The sequence below is a fragment of the Festucalex cinctus genome, chromosome 8 (genome assembly GCF_051991245.1).
Source record: "Festucalex cinctus isolate MCC-2025b chromosome 8, RoL_Fcin_1.0, whole genome shotgun sequence".
In the NCBI taxonomy this organism is placed as follows: Eukaryota; Metazoa; Chordata; class Actinopteri; order Syngnathiformes; family Syngnathidae; genus Festucalex; species Festucalex cinctus.
Window position 1 is genome coordinate 5,734,048 of NC_135418.1, and position 26,944 is coordinate 5,760,991.

Here is a 26,944-nt window from a genome sequence, read left to right on the forward strand (position 1 = left end):
TGGTGTATGAAATGACAAAATCACATTTGCCAGTTCATTGGAATTTACAGTACAGTATTCGGAACTGGCTCGTGCCCATGATGTAAACTGAACCCGGAGAAGGGAAAAAATGACATCGCAGAAAAGCCGCAAAAGGTTTCAACCAACAATAAAGTTTACTGACCTATTTGGACAGCCACCTAGCCACTGATGTTCTCGTATGTCCTTTCTTGAAAGTGAGGAACGAAATTCGTCCCCGTTTTCGTGATGATTACTCCAGTGGGACGACCACTTTAAATGATATTTTCGCTGTACCATTCCTGGAGAGCGCCGGAGGACCGCGGAGCACGGCCGAGAACGTTGGGCCTCCTCGGGCATGAAATATGGCCATTTGCCGGCCCTCTATCTCCAGGATGCAAAGCCACTGACTGCTAGCCAGTGCTAGTTACAATATAACCAGCACAGTACTAGTGATGGGACTTTTGGGTCTTTCAAGGGAGCCGTTCATCCGGGAGTTCAAAAGACTGGCTCTCAAGTGTTGTTTTATTTTTATTTTTTATTTGTTATTATTATTGTTATTATTGAAAATAGCAATGCCATTTTCAAAAAATTACATATGGAATAGTCTAAAAAATAACATTCAATGAAGTGTTATTCTCTTGGAACATAAGAAAATATAAATGTGTAGTGTACAACACTTTACATATATTGACCAGCACGTGCATGTATACAATGCACCAGCGATATTTTGACTGTCTAGTGACAGCTAGACAGTAGAGTAGCTAGACTGTCTAGCTGTCACACTAACTGTCACATCTATCAAATCTACCTTTTAGCCCCTCACTTCTACTAGGTCGTGAGTCCGTCGCACCCCTGCCCAGTTTTTCTCCCGCACTGATGTTGTACGCCTCCTCGGTCCGTGTACTTTTCGGCCATTCGTTTTTCCTTCTGAAGCAAGGACACGGAAAACGGGAAACAAACCGATTTCCGTTTTTTGCTTTGATGTATATGAACAAATAACGGGAAACGAGTCGTCTCCCGTTTTTGTTGAAATAAAAATGAAAATGAAAAACGGGAAACGAGCCCTTATCCGATGTTCTATTATGTGTTTATTTAGCACAAATTGGGAAATGAAATGTGGCCATAAACCGTTTTTCGCAAGCTGGTTTCTCCTTGACCGGAAACCGTTCATCTTTTGTGGCACGTCACAAGCTGCTGCTGCAGTGGAAGCTTGCTGCCCCCTAGTGTTTATTTCGAGGCCTCTGACAGACAATGATCTGAGAGCCACCTTCGGACGTTTCTCTCCGAAAGTCCTCTTATAGGGCCAAATTGGCTACACAGATGTGTAGCGATTTCACTAGACATCATGCCGTTATTTTTCATTTCCACTATCAAATTGTGATAGGCATCTAAAGCCATGTTTGGAAGTCCCGAAGATTAGGCGCCAACAGGGACCTCGAAATAGACACTAGGGTAAATAAATACGTGTTGGCAAATCAATGTGTTACGCAACCAAACAGTGGCTTCCGGGTCACGCAACTTGCGTCAAGTCAAATATCCAAAGTGGGAAAAAAAACGTCCAAATCGCCCGTTAGCCGTTTTCTCCATTTTCCATTTGTGCACAAAATCGGAAAATGGAAATTGAAATGAAATCCGTTTTTTTTTCATTTTCGTTTTGGAACGAATATTGAGAAAACAACAAAAATTTTTGTTTTTCCACTTCCCGTTCTGTTTGGAAAAACGATTGAACGAATCATACACGGATTCGACTCGTTTTCCGTTATTTGTTCATATACATCAAAACAAAAAACGGAAATCGGTTTGTTTCCCGTTTTCCGTGTCCTTGCTTCAGAAGGAAAAACGAATGGCCGAAAAGTACACGGACCCTCCTCTCCTCTTCATTCCGTCTCTCCGTGACATTCTAACGTCTGCCATGGCGCTAAAGCAGGCATGCGCAGTGAGCAGTGTCCTCTCTCTCTTTTTGTTGTTTGTTTCAGAGTTTAACGACCCAATTACAAGTGAATTGTTTGATTGACGCTAATATGCGAAGTTGATGCTCCCTCCAAAAGCGAACCCGTCGGTGCGCGCGGTTGGCGGGGGCGGGGTGGGGTTATAGGGGGATGAACGGCTCTCGATAAAGACTCGGTTCCCATCGTTCACGTTGAAGAGCCGTTCAAAAGACTCGATTCGTTCGTGACTGACACATCATTACACATTACAACAGCTCTCGATGCTAGCAGGAAAAAAAAAGTACAACAAACAACGTTAACTGAACTGCACGCCTCCTACCATGCCTCCCTCCCGCGAGACCTGTGTTGCGTTCACTAACAGTCAGACATCATAGTGCTCAACAACCCCACTTAGTTCATTACACTTCCTTTCTTCAAAAGTTCTCCGGGAAAAGAGCACTCATTGGGATTCGGCGATGAACTTGAACTGAACAATGACTGTTGACCACAGAACAAGCCAAGTAAGCCAATTTTGCGGATGCACGTTGTCAGATAGGCTGCCTTGACCGACAGCTTTTTTGCCATTCAAAAGCCGCACGTACCGGAAACAACGTTCATGGAACTAACACAATTGATTTCTCATTGTGAATGCGCGAAACAAACTGTCGACTTCTCCGCTCCCCGCGAGGAAAACAGGACAGAAATATACAGGAATTTAAGACCAAAACAGTAGAACTATGGTATTGTATTTTAGAGGACACTGACAGAAATATTTTCAATGATTTTATTTTAAAGAGGTCGGGCAAGCGCCGCCTAATTGCTTACTAGGACGGAACGCCACTGGCATACAATCAGCTAGTTAATGTGTGAACGTAGTTTATTTGTGATGCCAGTCTACAAATAACAGCCAATTATAACAAGTAGTTTCCCTTTCTATTAATTTAGCATACACGGGTGTCTGTAAATATTTCCCACCCGTAGCCTTTGTCTTTGTGTAAGTGTTGTCCAAAAGGCAAGAAAACAATGCACTGTAATGGTCACAAGAGGGTATGTCACCCTATAAAACAAGTAAGTTGCTAATGACTTTTTCCAGGAACTAATTTTCTGCTTTGTGGCACATCCCATAAAACTAAGTTCTTCTGCTGCAACAGGGGATGGATAGAGATTTAACTGTCTTTTCTGTTTATAGTCTCACAGTGGCCTTTGCATATGCTACAGACTGAAGGGGTCTCTGTTGAACTTGTCCCCTCTATATTTCTTTGTCTATTCAACCGGGTTGCTATGCTTATGTATTGTGTATGTATATCAGTCTCAAATATTGGATGCCCTTGAGGTTAAACATGAATGCTTACTCTAATTTAACAAAGCACTTCACCTCCCTGCTCTCTGTGTGTTGCATGTTGCCGTCTTGTTATTTTGCCCAAACTCAGCACGGCAGCGGTGAACATAAAAGTGACAGTAATGCTGAAATGAGCTTTAAAATGCTGAACCATGGTTCTTCCACTTGCTTGCTCTCTCATAATTTTGATCCAAACCCCAGGAGTTGGCAACATGATGACAGGTGCACTAGATGATTTTCAGTCATGTAAGGTTGTGTAGCCATGCTACATTTGTATAAATATACACAAGGTTATTAGACATGCATATCATAAAACAGTCATTTAGTCCATAAAACACCATTCAAGAAAACTTTCTATTTGCCTATATAGAGCCTTTCTTTCAAACTACCCTGACTGATGAATGGCTGCAGAAGCATGACTTAATTATGACTGTACAGGAAATACAGTCCATCCCTTGTAATGATCCACACAGCCATCGATAAAAAGGCTTGATAAACGCAGACTTCCTGAGCCAGGATGGATAAATACAGCCTGAGTAATGAGAGCCGGCTTGGCTGAGATGATGTCTCTGCTCTATATCATATGCTACTCTGTGGTTGTGGGGTTGGGCTGAAGGACAGACTTTAAATCCCCAATATGGGCCATTTCCAACTGATTTTTGGGACACGATCGTTGTGTTCTATGACAGAAAATAAACCGAGGGACCATAATGAGAAATCACATTTTCAGTGATTTGGGCAACTCCTGCATGCTCACTATGTGAAAAAGCAATTGCACTAAACATGCTGTCTACTGGGGTGCCATTCATGTTGGTCTGAAACATAAATCAAATAAAGCAAATAGATGTAATATATTTTTTCAATTTAAATTCCCCCACAATACATCCAGCAATTGATTTATCTATCATTGTTGTTCGTTCTCCTAGCTGTAACTAACGTAAGCTCAATAAATGGGCCGTTTAAAACAATTCCACTCATTAAAAACAAACCAAAAAAAGAGCCCCCTTTTAAAATTCAGAAGCCTACTCTGTAGAAGTCTCACAGTCACAAGGAACGCTGACATGAGCAGAACCAATATCCAAGTGAACACGCCACCTAGACCGTCACATAATAGACCCTCCCTTTTCGCCAGAAAGACATGTCCATGTAATGGCTTATGCATCCCATGGGAAGGACTACATGTTATGATGACAGAGGGATTGTGTAAAGAGATTATATAGAGCAAAGGTTCAGAATCATATTTAAACACGTAATGCTGTCATTGTACAGCCGTTTCAAGTTCCATGGTGATTAGTTGGTTTCCGTCCTGTTATTTATTATAATCCATGCGACAAGGCTCTACATTCATGCCCAGTGCTTGTCTAGCGCAAATTGTGGTCTAATTGTGCACATGGGTGGAGTGTCTTTGTTTCAGTATTTTCACAGACGAGCTTAGTTACAAACTGTGTGGGCATGAACACGGCAAACCAGCTTCCCGGCCAATGCAAGTGGCTGCTGTCATTTTTTTTTAAATCAGCACAGCCAGACACATGACAATGGAAGCAGAAATGTTTCAGAAAGTTTGATGCATGCTGTTGTCATATCTATGAATGAAATATGATGGAATCCACATGTACTCTGACCGCAGAATGTGTCTGCGTGCACCTTGATCAAACTTACCATAATTGCATTACACCACCCGCACCACAACTTTGCAGCCTGTCTAATGTTTAGTCTATTTTCAGCTACCAAATTGTCAGGTGTGATAGGGGCATGACAAAGAAAGTTCCAAAACACACAACATGGCGCAGCACCATCTGCCAAATTCCCAAACACACTAAACGAGGCTTTGAATTGATTTCATCAAATGTGCAAGTGTACAAAACGAGTGTAAAGGTGGTGTTTTCATCATGGCATGTTTTGCATATAACAAAAGTACTGTCTTGTTTGATGTTTTTAATACAAGTAGAAGGTAATAGTTCAATCAGACTTGAGCTGTCACCTTATCCTGATGGAGATGTTTGTGTTTGTGACCTTAAGAAGTTATCTTGTGCTTTATGCCCCGAGCAAGGGTCACCCATGGCAACAGGCCAGGGACCAGACAAAGCCCGACTCAAAAACCACTTAATATGATCAACAAGTGAGAGCCAATTAGTGGCCGGGCCTGCACCCATGGGGCCCAGATGGGAATAACCTGAAAACCGTTGGCCCTCCATCCCATAGGCTCATCATCTTTGGGACGGGCCAAAGGGGCCAGGGGCAGTGTGAGCTCGACAGTGGCCTGGCTCTAGGGAAGTGGATTGTCACCTCTTTGGCAAAGAAGGAGCCCAGTGTTAAAAATTATGTCACATGCCCAGATAACAACCAATCACATTCGAACGCCATGTGACAAAATCCAGAGAACAGGTGAGTTACCTGAGCTCTGCACAACTGTGATGTCATTTACATTTGACAGCAAGTGGCAAAAAATGTGTTTTTAACTCTTTTCAGACACATTTGATGGAAATAGTAGAAGCATTAGTACTAAAACATGATTAATCGCAATTAATTAAAGAAAATTGTGCAATTAATTAGTTTAAAAAATGTAACCGTTTGACAGCACTAATACATATATACACACACAGACATATATATATATATATATATATATATATATATATATATATATATATATATATATATATATATATATATATATATATATATATATATATATATATATATATATATATATACTCCCTGTAGGGATGGGCCGATTGTATATATAAATATATATATATATATATATATATATATATATATATATATATATATATATATATATATATATACATTTTCTTGACCGCTTATTTCTCACAAGGGTTGCGGGGGAGGCGGACGTGCTAAATATATATATATATATATTAGTGCTGTCAAACGATTAACATTTTTAATCTGATTAATCACACTTTTTAATTTTGATTAATCAGCTAAATTACTCACGTAATATAAAATACAAAATACCATAATATTTTTACATTAACACATTTTATTATCTGAATGTCATTTGCAAACATTGATTAAATGCATGTACGCAATTGCATGCATGCGTGTATTGCTCAAAACATAACAGCATCATATCAATTGGGTTCAATTCAGCAATTGTATTGCAAAGAACGTGTTAAATACTGACGAAAACTTGGTAACAGCATCATATCAACCGAGTACAATTCAGCAATTATTAATTAATTAAATGCAAATTACTTCTGTTTTATCTAAAGTCCCATCGGGGTGTTTTTTAAAGCGAAATTTACCACCGAGCACACCAACTGGAGTCACCCCGTTAATTTTGGAACAACAGGCGTAGTAAATGCCGTGCATTGACCTCATCACTGACCTGCGCAGCCTTCAATGTAACCATCCACGGCTACGTTCAAGGCTCAAGTGCGGTTAAAAGAAAATAGTGTGATTAATCTGCGTTAATACGTGATTAATGCGACAATTTTCTGTGATTAATTAATCTATTAATGCTTTAACTTTGACAGCCCTAATGTGTGTGTATATATATATATATATATATATATACAGACCCGTCACCAGAAAGAAATTGTAGAAATTGCATTACCTTTTTTTGGGGGGGCACACTTTATCAACCTAAATCTAATGTTCATCAGGTTGAACAGCGGCATTGTGACAACTGCAAAAGTGTTCAGATATATTTCCTGTCACTTAAAAGCGGAAGTTCGTTCTGAAATCTAAAAGACAAACTGAAAAAAAAATGTGTAGTTCATTTAGCATTTATTCAACTCAAAAGTTCATTTGAAACAAATTCACTCGTCACTTCTGTAAACAATTATGTCCGAATGAATGACTGCAACCCAGCCCCTTCTATCTGGAATTGGCTAGCAGTTGCCTTAATTTGCGTGTTGGATTAGGGCTGTACGATATGGACAAAATTTCCTTTCATTTTTGCCAGACATCTCTATTCTTTGATCTTTGACTCAGCATGAGACTTCACATCATTTTACTTTTTTTATGGTGCCTTCTGTATTTTGTTATTTTATTTCTATACTTATACAGATTCTTTTTTTTTTTTAGTATTTTATTTGCGTGTATACTTATCTACTTATATTTACTCTAATTAATTTTATTTTGCGTTATTTTATTTTACTTGTGTCTACTAAAAGACTAATTTCTATTCCATGCACAGCACTTTGTATGCAGCAATGGATGTTTTAAAGTGATTTAGAAATAAGGTTGAGTTATGTCGATGATATACAGAAACAACATATGGGTTCAGTGAAAAACTAAGCAAAATATCAATCCAAAAAGGATGTGTAAAGTGCTGTTTTTTTAATTAGACCTTAGTGACAGTCATCAACATGAACAAACTTGGCAATAAAAAAAAGAGAATTCAACTCACATTGTACTGCAACTGCTTTAGTGATAAATAATTGTATGCTCCTTAGTTGTTGTTGTGTATGTGTGACTGCTTGGGTCTGTTAACAGCATACTGTGTATTGCTACAATTCATCCGTGCTGTGTGGCTTGACTAATTCAAATAAAAGTTTGACACTCACTTGTAAACGTAACCAGTGGACTCAGGATTCCCATTGATGTCAACTGTGTCATCCTGGATCTAAGTTTGGCATTTGGTGGCTTCCATTAAAGCGGCACGTCTTGCTCACTGCTCAGTCTTTGTCCCAGCGCCAGCCGGCAAATGCGCACTATCTACCCGGAAGTAGATTTGGCTAAGGCACGTCTGCAGAGCGCGCGTCTCCCCCCACCCCACCCCACCCCATCCCTCCTGATCCTGATTGTCATTGGCTCGCTTAGTTGTCAATCACAGCCAAACTTGAAAGGAGGTATGTGGTTGGCTGGCACGCCATGCTTTACTTGAACCAGAAGGCGCAAGTTTACGCGACTGATAGGACGAATAGTTGGTGAGTCATCTTGCTAGGGCGGGCACGGCTGACTGACAGGGCGGGCACGGACCCCCAAGGCCCGCCCATGGCGACGGGACCGTATATATATATATAAAAGAGTGGATGGGGGCAGACGCCGGTGCACTGCTTACATTCATGCAGAAAACGGAAGGAAAACGTAGCTCGTATGACCAAAAATATCCAAGAAAGTAGAGATAAAGAGAATACAATAAATTAATTGCAAATATCGATACTTTAGCTTGGGGATCAATACTTGAAACTGAACCTGCTGGATCGAAATATAGATATTTTGGTATCAATCGGCCCATCCCGACTGGGAGTATCGTTAGTCACTATAGTGCTGTATTAGCGTGGAGGCAGCGGAGAGAAAGTAGAAAATAAGCGATGGGCAGAAAAAAAACAGTTAACCCTGGAGGATTGCTTTTTTGGCTTAGAAAAAAAAGAAAAAAAAAAGAAAAAAACATCCTAATCGGCTCATCAAAGTCATGTCATTCGTCGAGCGAATGCAACGAGCAGCCGCACGGCTCGTTTCGCAAGTCACGTCGACCCCTGGACAACTGGATGCTGCAGCAGAGCTGGAGTCAAACAGCCAGTTTTTTTTTTTTTTTTTAATATGTGCAATAAGCTGTTATTTTGTTATCAAAAGCAGTTTTTTGAATGTAGTTTTGATTGTTTTATAGCAGTAAAACATTATTTGGCTGTTTGAGCTGTCACAAAAGAAAAAAATAGTCGTGTTAAAGTCAAGTTGTGCTTGAAATGTTTTACAAAAACCTTTTTCTTCGTTTTTTGTCAGGAATTGGAATTTTGACAAAACAGCTGATAACTAAAGAACGGGGAAAAAATAGCAACACTTTGTTTTCTGCTGAAAGAAAAAGAGTAATCTTTATTTTGGTAGGTTCCATGCCAATAGAACAATATTCTGTGGGGCTTGCAAGATCTGTCAAAATCCAGTAAAACGACTGGTATTGCCATGCAATGAAAAGGGATGGGATCAAATGAGTTAAAGTAGTGACGTTATCAAATTAATTACAGACAAAATATTAACTTTTTACTGCTGAAATGACTCAATAAAGTATCCTTGAGGATCAAAAAGGTGCAAGGTGCTATTTTTGTGACTAAATAAATCAATTTTCTGAACCACTTATTCCTCATAAAATTAATCAATTAATTAATTAAAAATAAAAACGACCTGCACTTAAGCTAAAGGATACACAAAGTTTTGAAATTTGCAGTTCAAAAGTCATCGAGAATGTTACTGTTAGACTGTTTTTATGTAGGACAGGTTATGATATATACATTTTATTTTAAATAAACCCAGATAGTAAGATAAGAGAGGATGGCGCATATAACCGGTACCTAATTGGTTTGTGCCTCACCTTTTTTCCCCTCTATATACATGCCACCGACAAGGCAGCCAGAAAGTGGTCCATAACCAACTCGCGCCTGCATCCCAGCATCAACAGGGGGAGGCGGGGAGTAGAGAGAGGCGTGTGAGAAGGAGGGGAGGGAGTCTGTTCCGCTTGGATGGCCGGCACATTGAGAGGCTGATCCGGGGAGACTCAAAAAACAGGGCTCTCTCTTTTTCCCCGAGCCCACCGGCCGCCATCGTGCGCCCCGCTCCGCTCCCGCACGCTAGAAGGGAGGTCGACCCCTCGGCGCATTGAGCAGTGAGGACAACTGAGACTTCACTTTTCCAGGAGATACTGACGGAGAGGGAGGCTGCGGGATGGAGACACACAGTAGTGCTGTCACACAGAGCCGCACAGCCTGTCAAATGTAACGCACACGCAGAAGAAAGAGGATCAGCGCACAAGTCACGGATCATTGTGGCACACGGCAGCGATGCCCAAGTGACCGAATACGGATTAAATACATGCTGTTAATTACCACGAGAAATTTCCACAAACCAGGTAGGTGAAAAATTCTCTTTTGTAGTCATCATTCGTGTGTCGTCAGCAACTTCATTCAGATATGCATGGTGTCATTTGAAGTAAAATAAGAGAGCTCGAACTCTTCGGGAGAGGTTGCAGACATGATTCCCTTGTCTGAATTTCACTTGCTGCTGATCTGATAGCTATGCCCATCCACTTTATTCAGAAACTATCATGTTAGAAGTTAAGGTGGAAAAAAGTAATCTGCGCCCAGTGCAGATGTTTAGTAATCCCGCACAGTGGACCCTCCCTATTATAATCCCTGCAGATTTTCAGATTGTATTTGTTGACTACCTACTGCAACAGTCTGGTTCGGGATACGGTGGGATTACACAGGAGTGAATTTGAGCCCTGATATCAATCGTGTGTGGTCTCTATAGTCCAGATGCGATCAATGATCCATCCCTGAAAAGAAGAGTGTTAACACACCCTCGTTTTTGACATTGCTTGTATTAGAACGCACACAGTTTGCAGGGACTGGTTGAGGACAGTTCAGTGTTTTAAAGATAGTTATTCTGGATCCTTCACATTTGACTTTTATAAAATGTTTCGGTCCCAGGAAAACAGCTGCACTTAAGTCTCGCAATTGAGTGTAAAATTCTCACTGACAAAAAACAAAAACAAAAAAACAATTGAATCTGCATTCATGCAGCTAATTCTCCAGTTTTGTGAATGAAACTTTTATGAGTCTGCACAGTAGCTACAAACCAGTACAGTTTTTTTTGTTTGTTTTTTGTTAATAATGAAATGAGGCTACCGTGTTCGTTCAAGATGATCTGTGGAAGTCATGGCTGACAGATGAACTGCGGTAACAGTGCAATCTGTTGCATACACTCACTGAATTAGAATAGAAGATAATATTGTCTCAAAATATTTGGATGCACTACATTTTGAGCATAGTAATAAACATTATAGTTTGATTATGATAATGAAACGGAAGTTATTGATGTTTTCAAAGCTAAACGACATACTGTTGTCTCTAAGCACTTGACTGTTTCTCCATTTTAATTGACTGCAATGTGATTGTGACTGCTTACATTTATTTATTTATTTATTTATTTATTTATTTATGTGCTCTGCGATTGGCTAACAACCAGTCCAGTGTGTACCACACCTTAAAGTCAGCTGGGTTGGGCACCAGCTTTCCTACAACCCTTACAAGGACAAACAAATTAGAAAGGAAAATAGATTTAAAGGATGAATTAATCATATTAGTTTGTAAATTTAGTTTTTTGATTTATAGGATGGGGAGATCTTAGAAGATTCTCAACTCGTGTGTCAATTGGAACATTGCATTTAGCAGAATAATGCTGGCAAGTGGAACAGCCATAGAATATGTCTGAATAGATAAGAATTCATTTAATTTATAGGCAACTTTCAAGACACTTAATGTCACCATACAAAATAATGAAATAAAAAAACACACTACAATAACAAAACATAATACATAATTAAAAGTAGCAAGTACTGTGACAAGATGTAGATGTAGCTCAATTTACCATAGCTGCTACCACATTGTACTGATGTTTTAAATTAGTTGAGACTGAATCTGCACCTCTGCTGTTATTATTACAATTATTACACTTCATTTAACTTCAATTGCTTCAGTACCAGTGTTACCACAGGAACCTTGATAAAATAACTTAGATGATCTCTCTCTCTCTCTCTCTCTCTCTCTCTCTCTCTCTCTCTCTCTCTCTCTCTCTCTCTCTCTCTCTCTCTCTCTCTCTCTACCGTGCATGTTGTGCCGCAAATGGCATGCACTGGTGTCATGATCCCAGGATCGAGGTTGCGGCAGGTTTATACATGCTTTCGAAAAATGTTATTTGCGTCACGCAAACTGCATGTGGCTATTTGCGCTGCGTTAGTGAATTAGACGCTGTATATCAATGAGTATCATTTGAATTGGGCCGGGCATATTTTGCGTCAAATTACCTAATTTACATACGTGCAAATAACACCGGCGCAACGTGGCGCAATCTGGTTGGCAGCGAACTTAGTGACGGATTTCCCCATCTGCGCGTGTTTAATGAATTAGGCGCTCCCGGATTGCTCCATTTTTACCGGTTAGCGCCGTGCAAAGGCGACGCAAACCTTTAGTGAATAGGTCCCTTTGTGTTTGTAAAATATAAAAGAAAGAAAGTCTTTTTTGACCTGACATATTTCACTGTTAATACTGTAATGGCAAAACGGAACATTTATAATAAGTGTCAACTATTGAAATCTTTTGAACATGTAAAGAAAAAACATGTTATACACTTTTTTGCAACAACATAAAACATAAGCAACATAACTGTAAACATATTTACAAGTCACTCCAAAAACAATATGAAAGAGGAGCGTGGGGGAGTTTCAAGAGAAGGGTGTGGTGGGGGGTGGGGGTTGGGGGAGGGTGGGTCTACTGTTTAAGACCACTCACGATTGTCTCTTCGCATACTTGATCGGAATGTAATACCACATACAGTAACATAAAGCAAATAAAATAGCAAATAGAGAAACGAGATGAGCCCCTATCCTTTCTCCATTGTTTACACTGCTGGCTGAAAACACAAATTGGTGCATACACGGCATCATTCCCTCAGACGAAAGTGGAAATTAAATATGATTGTATAACTTTTACAAAGGAAAATGACAAAAAATAATAGCGCAGTGCCATATCCCACTGAGTGTTGAAGGTTTGAGTGTTCTGCGAGGGTAGTGAGTGTGTTGATTTTGCGTCAGCATTCTTTCAAGGTTCGCCCAACCACTTTAATGGTCGTAAACATTTTTATTTATTTTTTTAATTGTTGCAAGAAAAGTTTTGAACGTGTTCAAAATTTCCTATATTCCCTATATTTACTTATTTATTTATATAACTTCCCTATATTACTACTTCTGCAAAGTGGTGCTTAATAACAATAAATACCCAATGCCTTGACTGGAATTGTTCTCAATTGTTTCAAAAGATGAAAAGAAAATGTGTTAACATGAAAATCTTCCATTCCTACCACTGAAAACCAACTTCTATGGTGTAATGGGAAATGAAGCACAACAGCTTCCCTGTGTGAATTACCTCCTACTATTTATTTGTTTTGATAATAAAAAGATTCAAGTCATCTTATTGTATGAGGACAATTTTCCGCCCATTTTGTCCCATTGGCTTTGTAAATGCCCCATTTGTGAACTAATCATATTAGCATAATACCATTACCTTAACATGCTTTATAATACTTGGTTACAATGCGGTGTAGTGTCCTAGTCTACACAGATTGACCGAGCTTCTAATGTTTTTTGTTGTTTTTTTAATATAAGCATTGTTGCACACTGTATGTCCTGAATGGCTTTAATTGAGCGCTTAATAACGAGTCCCACAGAAAGCAGCTTTAGAAGTGCAATTCAGGTTCTGAAACTGCTGCATTATTAATTTGATTAATATAAGGTCTGCTAACATCTTTCACGTAAAAACAGGGGGGAAAAGCATTAGAAGAAATGTTTCATGATTGTTTCTGATGATGTGCTATACATCACTTGATTTTTGTGTTTTATTCTGCTGGTTTTGCATCAAGGACACAGTAAATATTGAAGCAGTTTGACTCCCCCTTTTAATGCAGTAAAAGCAATAGATAACACGGGGGTCTCCACTGACGTGTTTATTATCTTTGCCTTAATCAAGGTTAAAAGACAAGTGACTTCAAAGAATAGAAAGAATTCTTCTTTCTGAAGGGAAATTATTTTTGCTCCCCAAAAACCTTGTCAGATATATACTTCAAAGGCAAAAGTTTAGATCTTTATAGGCTGGGAGGGTATGGAAACATGCAGCCATGTGAAAGGCAGACACCATTAAATTTGGAAACCAGTACATAATATTTAGAGAAACCAAATGTTGAAATGCTACATGGTGAAATGCAACACGGCGGTCGTAACCTTAGGATTTGAACCAGGGGCTCTTAAAGGAGAGTACTGGATAGGGACAGGACTGGAGACGCCAAAGTAGAAGACTGGTGGATTGGTGTGTGCCTTCATATTTGTGATTAATGAGTAGCTTTGGCTGTGGCAGGATTGTAAGAATACTATAGCGGCTCGGCAGATGCACCACTCCAGTCATTTGCAGACTGGGAATACCACCGCATATGAGGAGTAAGTACATAATAAGACTTGGATTGATGAAGCTTCGGCTCTGAAGATGTGAAGAACTCCGGCTCTGGGGACTAAAACACAGAATCATAGAGTAGTAGTAGCAGTATATAGACTCACCTTCAGCTACAGAAAACTAGATGATTTTCCCAGAATATGGAAATTCCTGACCTAAATGTTTTACTATATGTGAGTCATAGATTAGTCATCTAAGGGCAGGCAGGTCACATACTCATGAGCAGGTTGCAGTTTTATTGTTTCCCTCGTAGGATACACGCAATGGATCCCTATAGATTACACCCGAGAAACTCACATAGTAGCAGTTGTAGTCCATCCCACGCTACAATGAACAAATAAAATTTTTTGTGTGCTGATATTATATAAGTGGTATTTAGATATCATCAGATGTGTATTGGTAACAGTACTTGAGATCTCAACATAGGCCAAAAATGTAATTAAAATACTGACATATTTTCTCATTTCTCTTCGATTTGATGTCATTGAAATGACAGGTCAGTGTTAGCAGGGGACAGTAGTCTGCATTTAGTCAGCAGAGCTTGGGGCAGGGTCACAAACATCGACTCTTCTCAACCAGTGTAGTGTTTTTAAAATAAAAGATTTGAAGGATGAAAAGCAGTTTGACAACTGCCGGCAACAAGAAATATGCAACAAGCAACCATTCACACTTTCACCTCAGTCTTCAATCAAGCTTACAAGTCTTGGTATATTGGGAAAAAAACAGAGTACCTCAGGGAGAACATGCTAACTCATTACTGCAACCACTGAGTTAATACATATTTGAACCCAAAACCTATGACTGTCAATTAAAAAAAAAGAAGTGGTTTTACCAACAATTATCTGCAGTGGTGACTACACACATATTGCAACTGTTTATTTCAGGCACTGCTTCTATCTAACAGCAAAAATTGCCTTACCACTCACCACATTTCTTTTTTTACACTGCTGTGACAACAGAATATTTATTTTCTCTCCCCACATCACCTACAAGAACCTCATTTTCTGTATTACTGTACTTACAATTGGATTTATAAGGCTTTCACTCGGTGCCATGATTCACTCTGAATTGTGCTTGATCAACATTCTTAATATTGTCTTTTTATTCAAAAGACAATTATTCTCTCTTAGAAAAAAAAAAGAAAATTATTCTCGAAAAGGGGACATACAGTCAGATCAAAAATCATAAACGGCATCATTCTTGCCATGGTGAAATTGGGTCATGTAAGGGTCTGATCTGTCTGATGCAGCGTGTCAGCCCTCACCTTGCTCCACAAACTGCTGGGCCAATGACAAGCCTGACTTTCAAGCTGGACTTTCAGTACAATTGTACTGGTAACTAGTCCAGCCGCTCCATTCTACTGCCCTGCCTGTCCTCCAGTTTTAATGTGTTACGCACACTCTTTATGGGTTGGGCCTAAGAGGATGCAAGGCTAGTTGGGCTTTGCCTCCCTGTCTCCCTCATCATCATCATCATCACGTTTATTAATCATCATCACGTTTATTAATCAGACTCAGGTCCACATAACAAACACACATATATAAAAGAGGAAAGGATAAAAAAAAACAAAAAAACAAATAATAATAATAATAATAAAATAACAAGATAAAATAAGCGAATTTACACCTCAACAGATGAGACAATTGTACCAATATGACCAAACATGGGATCCATATCGTACAGCACTTAACTTAGAATTTGTCAGCAACTGTATGATGCCATTCTGTGACCCATTTAGCCTACACATAAATCCATACATCAAGTGCCTCATTAAACCCTCAAATGAGTTAATTCTGGCTGTACAGAACAACTCACGAGCACTACTCCACCTGGGCTTATTTAAAAGAATCCTAAAAGCATCATTATAAGAAACCTGAAGCTTGTAGAGGCTTACTTTTTTAAACCTTGCCCACAAAGGAGCAGTATACAAAGGTGTACAAAATGTTTTAAAAAGGTTTACCTTAACAAGGTCAGAACACCAATAAAACTTTCTACACAACATATTAGCTTGTGCGTACAACATGCGACGCTGCCTGTACATGTCATCATCATCGCACAACATATCTGTAATGATGTGTCCAAGATACTTTAACTTTACTACACACAGTTAACACATGTCCAGACAGGGAGAAAGATGGGAATCTAAGGTCCTTATCCCCCTTAGCCCTGCAAATCAGCACCACACTCTTCTTTGCATTATATTTAATATCAAATTTTACACCATAGTCAGAACAAATATTTAGCAGTTGTTGAAACCCTGCACTACTAATAGCAAGGTCATCTGCATACATAAGATGGTTGACCACAGTGTTGCCAAACATGCAGCCAGTATTACACTGCCCGAGTTGCTCTGACATATCATCCATATACACATTAAAACAAAACTGGAGAAAGAATCCCTCCTTGGCGAACTCCGTTCCCAACACCAAACTGAGAAGAGGTCGCTCTCCCCCACTTAACCTGCATACTCTGATTGGCGTACCAGAATGCCAGAATCCTAATTATAGTTTTAGGTACTCCTTTTTTATGCAATTTATAAAACAATTTATAATGATTAACCCTATCAAAAGCCTTAGAGGCATCAATAAAACCAACTAAAACAGAGGAGTTTTCCCTTCTGTACGTATCAAACATTTCTTTCAGAGTGTCACGCCGCCACCGGCGTGGCGGTCCATGCTTTTATTTTATTTATTATCATGTTTCCTGTTTACTTTGAAAATCTAACTCTCCTCTCACCCCAGGTCACTTGCCCTTCCTGCCGCTCACTAATTACCGGTCCCCGCCCATGATTATCGCCACCTGCCAACAATCAACCCACGCAATAAAAGCCATCAGCCTTCTCCCCTCCGTTGCCGAAGTGTCACATCAGTGCATGGAAGCGTTCCACAGTCCTCGAGTCCTCGAGTCCTCGAGTCCTCGAGTCCTCGAGTCCTCGAGTCCTCGAGTCCTCGAGTCCTCGAGTCCTCGAGTCCTCGAGTCCTCGAGTCCTCGAGTCCTCGATCCCTTGATCCCGGTGCCTTGTCGTTTTGCCTTGTTTTTGTGCCTTTTACTCCCCAGCGAAGCGTCCTTAGTTTCCCCTTGTGCCTTGAGCCCTTTATCCTCCCTAGCGGAGCGCCTTGAGTTGTCCCCTGTACCTTGTGCCTGTTTTTTCCTCCCCAGTGGAGCGTTTTTAGTTCTCCACTTTTTGACTCCCCTTTCTCCTCTCAGCTTGAGAGGAGACAGCAGCTGACAAGCAATAAATCTGTTGCCTTGGTGGCCTACCTTTACCCTGCGTCCGAGTCCTACCTCTCCTCGTCGTGTCACAGAGAATAAATACATAAATCTGTACTATGTTTGGACTTAAAACCAAATTGGTTGTTAGTACGAACAAGATATGGATTTAATCTGTCCAATAATATTTTCTCCAGTACTTTAGAGAGTACACTGGCCAGAGCAATCGGTCTGTAATTATCCAGACTTGACACTTTACCTGCCTTATCCTTAATAACAGGAACCAGGGTAACCGCTAGGGGTGTTAAAAAAAAATCGATTCGGCGATATATGGCGATACTACATCGCGCGATTCTGGAATCGATTCAATAAAAAAAAAATCGTTTATTTTTTTATTTTTTTTTTTTATTTTTTTTTAAAGAGCTCAGAATTGTTCATTCGGTAGTCTTACCGATTCAACGTCTTATCATCATTGCCTTTTTTTTTTTTTTGTGTGTGTGTGTGTGTGTGAATCGATTTTTAAACTTCCATTTTTAATGGAAAAATATTCAAAAAAAACGTCTGACTTCGGGTTAGGATTCACACCTTGAGCATGGAAGAATGTTATATGAACGGAACATTAAGCCTTAATATTTTATTTTAATGCTGTTCAAACATGAAACAGATTACAACCTCTATAAGACTGAAATTTCAGATAAATAAATAATACATTTTCATATAAATCTTACACTCTACAAGCTTACTGATTAGTATTTTCTAAATTTGAATGAAAAAAAATCGCAACAATCGACTTATAAATTCGTATCGGGATTAATCGGTATCGAATCGAATCGTGACCTGTGAATCGTGATACGAATCGAATCGTCAGGTACTAGGCAATTCACACCCCTAGTAACCGCTAACATATTATTTGGTAAAATACCGTGGGACAAACAGCTCGTAAAACATATAGCTAAAAGAGCTGCAACCTTTGGGCCTGCATTTTTAAGGTGCTCAGCAGAGATGTGATCTGAACCACAGGATTTATTGTCAGCTAGCTGTGCGATAGCTAGCAAAACTTCATTGGTTGATATTGCTTCTATGTCGTAATTAGCAATATTACCTACTTTATATATCTCACTATCAACACAGTTAAATAGATCTGTCCCACCTATCTCCCGCTGTTTTTAATTCACTACATTCATACACTGGTTTATATCGGTGTGTAGGCTACAGGTTAGCACTGCTCTGTAGCCTTACACACCTCCCATTTTTTAATGTACTGTACTACACTGAGGTCCGAGCCCAATGCAGGGGCACTGCTTTCCAGTGTTTGTCTGCAGATGATTAGAAGACAACACTTATAATGTTGGTAGTTGATGCTAATTTATGCTGGTGCTGCAGTCCCGATTACTTTTTGGCGTTGACGTAAAAGTGACATGTAGTCCAGCAGCCGGATGCCTTTGTCCATCTTGAGTGCCAAGTCACCTGGGAAAAATAAATGTTGGGTGCTATTATGTATAGTTGTGATGTCGTAATAGCCAGGAGAGAATCCGTGCAAAGTCAGGAAGATTTTGGAAATGTTTTTAATTTTTGCCATGATGTTAGTATGGGCCTAACTTCCATGGATGCAAGTTGGGGTGGCCCCCTAGTGGCTGGTATACATCAAATATAAGATAGCTAGCACCTGCCGAAAGACAGTTATAGCTCAGGTTTCTTTCGTCTAAAAGATCACCTGATATGAACTTTGTAGCAATTACTCCCACCATCCTCTGGACGCCCTAATACTGTATCAAAAGAAATGTTCACGAAATTTGTACCTTGTTGTAGAGTTGCAGTCTCCACTAAGAAGGTCTATTGTCAGCCTAGCATCAAACGAGCAGATTTTGGTGGCCGTGGCCAAGGCTCGCCAGACTTCCGTGTGTTTTTGACTACAAAATGAGTTGGGCGTGGCCAAGTCTCATCTTTTCCATGTGCTCCTTTTACAAACAGTCTTCACGTCTGCACCTGAAGGAATATTGGCAATGCTTTACTTTCAATAGTTGGTACCGATACGGGGTAAGTGAAAGATGTTCTGCTAATCCACATTTGTATTGTTCCAAATTCCTGAAGCAGTCGTCAGTAAAATGTTTGCCACAAACTGTCAGGGCTGTTCACCCGAGTCCTCACGAATCATATCTTCCGGGTACAGCTACTGGGATAGACACCCCCGTACGGTCAAACCGTAAGTCCTACGGGGAAAATGAAGACATCCCCGGAACCGGGTTGACCTTGGCTTTCAATCGGCGTCGGTGCCAGCCCTCCACGACCCTCCGGGCCGCAGATGCAGGACCGCGAAATCGGCCACACCACTCGCAGGAATTAAAACGTTTTGGGAGTTGCTTGGGCATATTTAATGCATAAATACAGTCCAAACACAAGCCTTTCTGTGGCAGAAGAAAAAAGTTTTTGTTGTCCTCTGTACAATCTGGTTCAGAGCAGTTCCTATGGGGTTGTTTTGTTGCCATGCTGTCCTCATGCTGCTGCTGCTGTTTCGTGGGTTGGAAATCTCCGGCAGTGGGAGTGGTTGAAAATTGTGAGGGTGGAGTTCCCGCTGAGCTAGTGATGTGTAAAACCGAAAAAGGTGGGGTTAGTGACGTGTAAAACCGACCTGCTAAAACAGCCCATTTGAGAGTGCTATTTGACCTACTTTGATACAAACAGCCAAAGAAAAGGCAAACATGGATCGCTTATCTTACAACTTGGGTATCTTACAACTTGGGGACTTTGTCAGGCTGTAGTAAGGCATATTTATGACCAAAACCCACCAAAAAGTGAACATTTCATATGAGGGGACCTTTAAATTGTTGTTTGAAGTGATTTTCTACTTTGCTTGACACAAAGTATCCAGTTCTGATATATTATCATTTATTTATTTATTTATTTATTTATTTAAAGTGAATATATTCATAAAAACAATAAATGAAAATATATTTTCATAGTTATCTTTAGCTAACTCCGGGCCTCGAGGGCCACAGTCCTGTATGTTTTAGAGGATTCTCTCTTCCAACACACCTGATTCAAAGGATCAGCAAGCTCTACAGAAACCTGATAACGATCCTGATCATTTGATTCAAGTGTACTGGAGGAGGGAAACCTCTAAAACATGATTGTGGCCCTCAAGACCTGAGTTTCAGACCTTTGATCAAGTAAGGAATGGCGTTCATGGAATACAGTTAACTTTGAATAAATACAGTAGATTGTTTGAATTAACCTTTAAATAAATATGTTTATGTCTGTTCATTGTGTTATTTGGATTGTATGCATAGCAGCCAATCGGGGGTCACCCCAACTTGTATCCATGGATTTTTGAAAACCTTAGGCCAATACCTAACACCCTGCCAAAATTGGAAAACTTTTCTAGAAGTACACAATATTCATAAATTCCCTCCTAGCTATAATTCCCAACAGCTTGCTTATAGATATATATTTGGAAAATGACTGGTTGTTGAATTTTATTCAAATTTGTATTAGGGCTGTCAAAGTTAAAGCGTTAATAGATTAATTAATCACAGAAAAATGTTGCATTAATCGCGTATTACCGCAGATTAATCGCACTATTTTTTTCGACTGCACTTGAGCCTTGAACATAACCGCGGATGGTTTTGAAGGCTGCGCAGGTCAGTGATGAGGTCAATGCACGGTATTTCCTACGCCTGTTGTTCCAAAATGAGCGGAGTGACTGCAGTTGGTGTGCTCGGTGGTAAATTTCGCTTTAAAAAACACCCCGATGGGACTTTAGATAAAACAAAAGTAATTCGCGTTTAATTACTTAATAATTGCTGAATTGCACCCAATTGATATGATGCTGTTACGTTTTGAGCAATACACGCATGCATGAAATTGCGTACATGCATTTAATCAATGTTTCCAAATGACATTCAGATAATAAAATGCGTTAATGTCAAAATATTACGGTATTTTGTATTTATTTTATATTACGCAAATACGCAATTTAGCTGATCAATCGTGATTAATCAAAATTAAAAAGTGTGATTAATCAGATTAAAAAATTTAATCATTTGATAGCACTAATTTGTATACAATTAAGAAAACATTAAGCAAATCTAGTCCCCTTTCTTCTGCATGTCTATACAGTATGTTTAAGATTTGTACTGCCATCAGAAGTCAGAATCTGTGGATGGAATTGCAATGTCGTTTTGGCACTGGAAAGATATGCTTTCTTGAATGTGGCGACCTTATGTCTATTTACAGCATAGTTTAACATCAGTTTCCTAAGGAGAAAAATGGCACAACTGTAAGAGCTTTGGATTGGAAGGTTAAGGGGTTGAGTGCGGACAAAAATCAATTGCAACTTGTTGTTGGAGAGATGCTCGTCTACATCTTGACTACTGTTGACCAGGCCAATAAACGTAACCCAACGCAGCTCAAGGTTGAAATACTGTTTTGTGCGTCCCACCACTCTGACATCTCTCCTTGGATGCCTGTGTGTGGTCTATTCCTCTGTATAGCATGCAACAAGAAGCATACAGTAAATTAGACTTCCCCTTAAAAATTAATATAGTGGTTTTTTTTTTTTTTTGGGGGGGGGTTTTTTAGTTTGTTTTTTTTCCAGAAAAAATAAAAACAAGTATCATATTGTCAGATTCCTGTGAAAAACACTTTTTTGGTACGTTTTTGGGATGTCTGCATTCAGTTTCATCCCAAAAACATCCATCCATCCTTTTTCTTGACCACTTGTAAGTAGAGACTGGTGGAGTGTTGAATGTGTATGTTTTGAATTCTCAACGACATTCCCGTAAAATTCCTGAATATTATAGGAGGATACCCAATCATTTGTCAAGTCAGGTTGAGTGAGGCTGATGTGAATTCCATCCGTATACATTATTGCGTTTTTTGTTTTTAGATGGATTTCCTCTAGAGAAAACCTGGCACTGAAAATGAACTGCAAAAAAAAAATGTTCATTTGCCCCAGAACAAGCTCTTTGGTTAAAAATGTTCACAAAGCCAAAATATGGGTACATACATATAGGCAGTGATGTGCAGTGAGGTCTAGGCTTGGGTAGGCAGGCAGTCGTAAATTGAAACATACACACCAATTACAAATGTGTGTGTCGGCAGGCGAGTGTCCAACATATCCATATAAAGAGCACTTGAGACGGCCTCATTGATTTGTAACTGTTTTATATAATTTTTATGTGATTGTAAGTGAAACTTTTATTTCTAACTGTAATGTAAACTGTTTTGCTGCCTCTTGGCCAGGACTCCCTTGAAAAAGAGGTTTTTAATCTCAACAGGACTATCCTGGTTAAATAAAGGTTAAATAAAAAAATAAATATCCTAGGGTGACCCTATATTAATCGAAAAAAAAGACACTTAGGCCGGACTAATATACCGTATTTTCCGCAGCATTATAAGGCATTATAAGGCACACCGCACTATAAGGCGCACCTTCAATGAATGACATATTTTAAAACTTTTTCCATATATAAGGCGCTACAGTAGAGGCTGAGGTTACGTTATGCATCCATTAGATGGTGCTGCGCTAATGGGAATGTCAACAAAACAATCAGATAGGTCAGTCAAACTTTATTAATAGATTACAAACCCGCTTTCTGACAACTCCATTCACTCCCAAAATGAATAAACAGCTGTTTTATTATTTTCTCTGAGGTAAAGTATTAGTATTAGCTAGCGATCCAAGATGGCGGGATCGTGCAGGGTCACCGATAGCGAGACCTGTTAAGGCTCAATATTAATCCATACATAAGGCGCACTGGATTATAAGGCGCATGGTCAGCTTTTGAAAAAATTGATGGCTTTTAGGTGCGCCTTATAGTGCGGAAAATAGGGTACTTAAAAATGATACTGTTTACTCCAAGATGCTATACATTCAAACTATTTTAATGCATGCCTCCTCTGTATTGTTAGAAACAAAAATTACTTGACAAAAATGATTACGACAGACACAATGTTTTAAGCGCATTTTTTTGCTCCGCAAAGAAATTGGGATGAGCGGGTTTCGTGCCCTTTGCCTCTCGTGAGGCAGCTCATCACTTCGCCACTCAGCTAAAACTCCACCGTTGCAGCCGAGAACAATATTCGAACGCTAACTGATGTCTGCAAATGTGGGTCTGCCTGTCGCGATAAACACGGTGCAGTGCACTCCGCCTCCCATTTGCCGCACAACGAAACCCGGACAATTTCATTCATTAATAAAAACCCGTCCGGACGCCCGGAAAGGATGTAATAAAGTGGACACCTCCCTGTAAAACAGTCTAATTCCTTGCAAAATCAAGCTAGCAATAACAATGTCAAATATCATGTAAAGTGAAACTATCCACAAAGCCAGTATTTCCTTTTGTAGCATTCTGAAAAGTGAAAAGTCCGAATAATTCTCTATCCCTTACTTTGCTGAAGATCCGGTAGCTAAGGCGTTGATCTCCCATCCTTCAAAAGATGATGTTTTTCCTCAAAAGAAAGGCGCGAAAATAGTTTTATATTTTCCAGAGTGGCGTCATCCTACCGGCGTACTGTGCACTAAGCGTGTTTTGAATTCACGAATGCACTGTGCGAACGTATGTTCGCATAGGAATACGTAAAAAGGCTGCGTAGCAATCTGCCTATTTGCGTAAAGGACTTTTCTACTGGGAAACTGACTACACATGCGCGAACACACATCGCTACTCAGAAAGGGATACTGGAGGCATCGGAGGCGGGTGCCTTCAGCAGGAGAATTCTGCAGCATTTTTGGCTGCAGGCCAGAAGAAGTCGTGATTCCTTTTTAATTGAGCTATGAAAATCGCCAGATGTTGTCACTTTCAAATCTATATAGGTAGTATAGGCTATGTGAAATGCAAAAATAATTTAAATCAATAGAAGAAGCCAATTAATTTTCGTTTCATTTCAGCCTTGGTCAGTTAGTGCCTACCTTGCCTGCCCTGACTGCACGTCACTGCATATGGGTACAAAACTGGTCAGAGATAAAATGGTCTCCTGTTTTGGGGAAGGGGGACAAATAAAGTTGATAATGACACTGGCCCATATAACCGATGTACTGTAACAGAGTATAATATGATGCATTTGGAGTAGTAGCCATTTGGTCTGTTTCAAAATAGCTAGCACTCTTGAAAAAAAAAACCCATAAATATAGAGGTGTCAAGTGGTTTTATTTTTGTGATGAACTGCTTTCGGGATGTGATAAAAAAAAAAATTGCAAGGGATTTTAGGGCTTGAAGCTTGGATCCAGGAATTTCATTCTTTTTTTTTTTCTTCCTTTATCAGTACACCGCTGCTAGCTAAACAGTTTTCAAATAGTGGCCCCAATTGATTATGACCTCAACTCTTACGCTTACCTGGCTCGGCAGCAACTTTAGTAGGGAAGCCCAGACTTTTCTCTTTGTAGGCCCCTTCATCCACCTTTTCTAAGGGAATTCCAAGGCGTTCGCAGGCCAGCCAAGTGGAAATACACTCTTCAGCATGTCCTCCCTGTGGGACCTGCCCAGCAGTGTTGCCACAGTTACCTTGAAAAAGTAACTTAGTTACTTTACTGATTACTTGGTTTTAAAAGTAACTAAATTGCGTTACTGATTACTTGATTTTAAAAGTAACTAAGTTAGATTAAAAGTTACTTTTTTAGTTACTTTCAGCAGCTGCCGATAACACCATCTCAACATAAAAATAATGCAGTAGAAACGGAGTTCCAAATACTTTCTTGAAAGTGCATTTTTAACATGAAAATAAAGGTTTTTTTTAATGAAAAACAAAATAGGCAGTCTCTCTTGACTTCTTGTAACGTGAATACTTTTTATAAAACAAAAAATAAAAATCTATCCAGGTTGAAAATGAAAATCCCCTAAATTCCTCTATTGTTTGTTTGTTCCGCTATTCCAGTGTGTACACATGTATCAGTTTAAATATTTATTAGTAGTTATTGACAGTTATAATTGTTTTTTGGTTTGTTTGTTTTTTCTCTTCAAAATAAGGATCAGGAAAACAAAAGGTTGATAATTTAATGTTAAATATAAATATTTAACCTTTAGACAGACACCAACACAATTAAACAGAATATTTGCACATTGTGAAGTATTTCAGAAACATAAATTTAAGACATGAAATAAACCTACCGTCCAGCCAAAAGAAATATGAAGCCACCTTATGGAACAATAAATCTATCAAACACATTTTAACCACTTAATATATGCAAAAATATTTCCAAAAGTTCATTTCCCTTTTTAATCAACAATTTTTGTATTTAAGAATTTTTTTTTCTTTTGTCATCACTTTCATTTTTGGTTAATGTATGACATCTTTTTTTGTTTTTTTAATCTGAGACACGATGATGACCACAGAATCACTACTGTTTATATTTTGTTTTTTGGGCTGTCGTAATCGCGGGCACGTCTCAGTTCTCCTATCTGCTGCTCATGCTAGTTGTAGACATTGACAGGGAGCCACAAACTGAGAAATGAGATACTTGCAGTGTGCTTTTAGCTTAGCTGGTGTGTTGGCTGTGGGACATACCTGTGTGGTTTGAATCCATGCATTGGATCGTCACGGGAGTTATTCTTTTTGGCTCGCGCGCAGTACCAACGCCGGCCCGGGACATACAAGTGCACCGAGAGGACTCGATAGCCATGGGAAATACCGAGATGTACGGCACCGGCTTCTGCTAACTGTCTCCATTTGTATGTTGTCACTCGTTGCGCGCGCGCGCGCCGTGTCGCGAGCACGGAAACACGGAAGTAGCTTGAATGGTGATGCTACTGAAATGTAAACAAAACAAGTGGAGCACGGCGCAGAACTCTTGCTATTGTTATGAAAACCATAAAGCCTCACTCGCAACCGATACGGTCGTTTAGCTCCCCTTGACGAACGATGGTTTGGTCAAATCGTTTTTTTGTTCCACCCCTACTGAAAACGTAACTTGTCTGACGTCACTCCCCCTGGCGAGAGGGCGGAGACGACCTCATCCCATAATGCTTCACGGACCAGTTGAGGATGGAAATAAATTATTTTTTTTACCACTTTTATGGTCCATAATGCACACTTTTTTTGTTGTGTTGTGTGCCTGTTGGTTAATAAAACTAGTAGTAAAAGTATCATCACTTTTGTTTTGAATGTGCAAACCATTCATGACCAGACCATGGCTGAATTCAGTGTGGTGATCAATGACTTCTGCCTCATCTTCGTAGTTAGCAGTAGTTGTTTGTGACTGTTACAACAGTGAGATAGTTTGCCTTCTTCATGAAAATGTGGAGTAACGCATTGATTCGCTGGACAGTAACTTTAATCAGACTACTTTGTAGAATAAAGTAACGCGTTAGACTATTAGTTACTTTAGAAAGCAACTTTTTTGAGTAACGCGTTACTACGGCAACACTGCTGCCCAGTACATTCAACAGGGAGATGTCCAGAGGGCATCCTCGCCACATGCCCGAGCCACCTCGTCTGGCTCCTCTCAATGTGGTGGAACAGGAGCTCTATTTGGAATGACCGAGCTTCAGGGGCGTGCAGTGACCTTT

General features: G+C 39.6%; 1 protein-coding gene across 3 annotated transcripts in view; it reads left to right on the forward strand.

Moving 5' to 3' along the window:
- The first annotated feature begins 2,387 nt into the window (after nt 1–2,387).
- Nucleotides 2,388–26,944, forward strand: part of LOC144023490 (contactin-4-like) — a 177,638-nt gene continuing 153,081 nt past the window's right edge. For 2 of the 3 annotated variants that reach the window (XM_077529032.1, XM_077529034.1), the window contains exon 1: nt 9,681–10,081. The gene's annotated coding sequence lies outside the window, so the exon portion shown is untranslated. Of the gene's footprint in view, nt 2,450–9,680; nt 10,082–26,944 lie in introns of those variants that run through there. The other variant, XM_077529033.1, reaches the window with a different exon arrangement.